This window comes from Battus philenor, unplaced genomic scaffold (assembly GCF_028537555.1).
Source record: "Battus philenor isolate CCGP_79_NKW_IND1 unplaced genomic scaffold, ilBatPhil1.0.hap1 SCAF_1, whole genome shotgun sequence".
Lineage (NCBI taxonomy): Eukaryota > Metazoa > Arthropoda > Insecta > Lepidoptera > Papilionidae > Battus > Battus philenor.
Window position 1 is genome coordinate 8,694,639 of NW_027181661.1, and position 3,756 is coordinate 8,698,394.

Genomic DNA, 3,756 nt, shown 5'->3' on the forward strand with positions numbered 1-3,756 from the left:
ATTGTTAGACCAACTGATGACGAATATACGCAGAGAATTAAAGGATTCCGCTAAACGTAACACTCACTCACGTCGTTATGAATTCATATGAATTTATGAATAGAAAGCTCACAACGATGATCTTTAACATCACTGGAGAGTGGACTTTAATTGATTTAATCCTCACGGATCTAGGTTTCATTGATATGTTTAACTGTTAACTGTAAATACATACATCTCCTGTCTATTTACAATAATATTTTATAATATGTTTACATTTTCGACATGGATTTTAATCAATTTTAAACAACATTTAATTATTGTGTACAGTTTTTGTTTGTAATCTTTTATCCTCGCATTTATCATTATGTTGTCATGATGGACATATCAGAGGACACATGATTTTAAGACATCATTTTTTTGTTGGCGATGATAAATTTCTTAAAGTAAAGATTAATGATGCATGTTTAAAGTTTTCGTAGTAGCTTGTAAGTCATGCACTTTATTATTCATAATTATTAATAGAACTAAAGAAACTTTACTTTTAGAGAATAGAAGAAATATTATACAAAGTTACAAGAATTTCTTCCTTTTTTTGACTTCGTCTTTGTCGACTTTATGTCTTTAAATTGTTTTAGACTTGAACCTCGTTTATGCGTTAGGTTGTTTATGTCTAAAATACTATCAAAGCTTTGAATTTACTTACAACTTTAGTCTTTCTTAGAAATAAATTAAAGGAAAGACATAAAGTGAAAAAATTTGAGTAGTGGTTAAAATATTTAATCAAGTTCTTACAGTTTTGTGTCGTGCTTAAAATTTTGTGGCCTAAGTTGAAGTAACAGGTCAAAAAATCAAACTTTGGATATTTTGCTGTAATTTCTGGTATTTACAAAAGTTGCGTTTGATAATTTTATTACGTACAATTATGATAAAAATTTGCTTAAAGGATCCCTTAAAATAAAATTATACAAATAATATACGTGGATTCTATGGATACATATATTACAAATATTAAATATTTTCAGAATTCCATTAATTATACCAGTAGATTGTATATTTAAAATATATATATATATAAATATATATTCTGAATAGTTTAGTCTATTGATGTCGTAGGTTAATGTTAAATGCATGCATTTTGAAGTTTAGTAGTAATTAATGTTAAATCTAAGCTCTTACAAAAAGTCACTTTGTTCTTAACGTAGATGAAAAATGTAATTTTAAAAATACTTATTTGTAAATTTACTTTTACATGACATAACTTATTTACTTATATCAATCGTAGATAACTTGCACGAATGAGTAGATCACCGATGATCTCAAGTTTTGTTGAATTTGTGGAAAGGAAGGGCCAAATAAAACAGTGTATTAGAACATAGATCAAAAATTAATTAATTCTTACTTTCTGTCTTTTATCAGAATTATCTACGAGCTTAGATATTTTACGAGTCTCTAAATAAACGACTTACGGCGACCCTAATGGAATAATGATTTTGCGCAAAGTTGTCAATTTAGACAACAGTTAAAGAATAAGGAAGCATAAAAAAAATACAAAAAAATTAGTGTAGTGATTATAATTATTATGTGTAGTTAAACACCGTAGTTTCAACAAATGTTTAATAAATTGCATGTTTAAAAATTCATGTTATGTGGTAGTAGAGATTTATTCATGTTGATGTATTTAGGATTTAGGACAAGCGCAAATTATTTAAATTGTAATTTCTTTAAAAAATTAGGTTACCGAAAGGTTTATCGATCTACTTTACTTACTATTTTTTTAATATTTTTTATACAGATTTTTTTGTATTATTATAATTTTTTCGAGTAATATGCTATATTTACATCAATTTTATTAACACGTCTTTTATTTATGAAATAATAATATTGTATGAATATTTATGGTGGGATCTTAAGGTTGCTTTATTGTATTTATGTGAGTTGTTCACGCACTTTTACCTTTAAATGGTTAGGTTTTTAGTAAACAAAAATTTAGCTTCTCGGCCTAGTTGCGGAAATTATAATAGTAGAAATAGAAATGCGGTACTAAGCGTATTCCATTGCGTACACATTTACTGGTCAATATTCTTGCATCGTTTTAAGTATTAATTTGTGTTACATAGGTAAGGTAAGCTTCAATATTTTGTAAATACATTTGATAAAGCTCTTGCAATTTCATTGGCTATATTTATTTTAAACATTAAATAGAGTTGCCGCGCTTATTACGTCCAATGTTTTACAATTTTTCTTATTACACTTTCGTATTTCGTACGTACGGAGAGAGAGAGAGAGAGAGAGAGAGGAAGGCTGGGATAAAAATTAAGTGATAAAATTGGTCTCTTCTAAATATATTTTTACTATGCAACTACAGCTATATGTAAATATATTTATTAAAGATTTATTTATTATTTATACAGAGCTATGTTTTATCTATATTTACGTATATATTTATATGTGTGAATATTTCATAAATATAATGTATATATTACGTTTATATATATTTATATGTATATTTATATATCAAAATAATTATATTCATATTTATTACTTTTGATATTGATCTATGTATAAAAGTATAAATCTTCTAACAAGCTGGAAATTATATTATTGTATATAAAATTCAAGTATATTCTTGTCCAGATTTGCTCTAAATTTTATATATATATATATGTATATATAATTTTATATATATGTATATTTATGTATCAAAATAATTATATTCATATTTATTACTTTTGATATTTATCTATGTATAAAATGTATAAATCTTCTAACAAGCTGGAAATAAAAAATATTGTATATAAAATTCAAGTATATTCTTGTCCAGATTTGCTCTAAATTTTTAATATTTTAATAAGGATAAAGGATGTGTATGTAGAGTGATGTGAATGGGTGAGAACGAATTTACAACGCCTATTTCCTTCGCTATCTATTTTTTATATACAGATATTCTTAAGTATTATAAGTATATCTTATTCAAGACTGTTTTTTGGAGATTGATGTTTACAATTAATAACTACAAAAAGTATTGACCAGTATGTCCTGAAGGTTGAAGCTTTGTTCCTCCGTAGCGGTTACAACATACTGTAGCTTCAAATAGCAGCATCTTCCGTGTCACCGAATATATAGCGCTTGATAGAATTTGCTACATCCTCTACTATGGCATACTAATTTCTAACAGGTCACTAAAAGAAAAAGACATTGCTTATTTTACGATAACATTTAGTTTTATTTTGTAACGTATTGGAAATCAAATTTCCGCAAAATGGCATTGAATTTATAATTGAATATATTTTTTTGAAAATCAATATTTGTGCAGTTAAATAAATATTTTATGAGTAGAACGTTTATCCAAATTGCATCTGTAAGTTGTTTTTACTGCAACTTATCGGTTTGTACCTGTCTCTTTGTCTAAACCTATATGTGTATCTGAAATAAAAAAGTTATTTAATATATGTGTCTCAAAAAAATGTTGTTTCATTTCGATTCCTCATTTTAAAAATTCACCAACCAATAATAACGGCAACGTTAAATTAAATAATCTAGCTGTAGAATGGAATGGGAAAATTGACCAATGCAAACAATCTACGTGCTCCCGGCGGTTTGAGTCGTATAAATATATTATTTCCGCACAGCGAGGCGTTTTTGTTGAATGTCAATCGTCATATAGCCTCGCTCAGCAGTCTTTCGTGTTACGAATTGTAACGGTGAAAGGCTGCTGCGAAGTGGGGGCAAAAGCAAAAGGCGCGGCGACTTCGCCAGTCAAGTCCGTTACGAGCG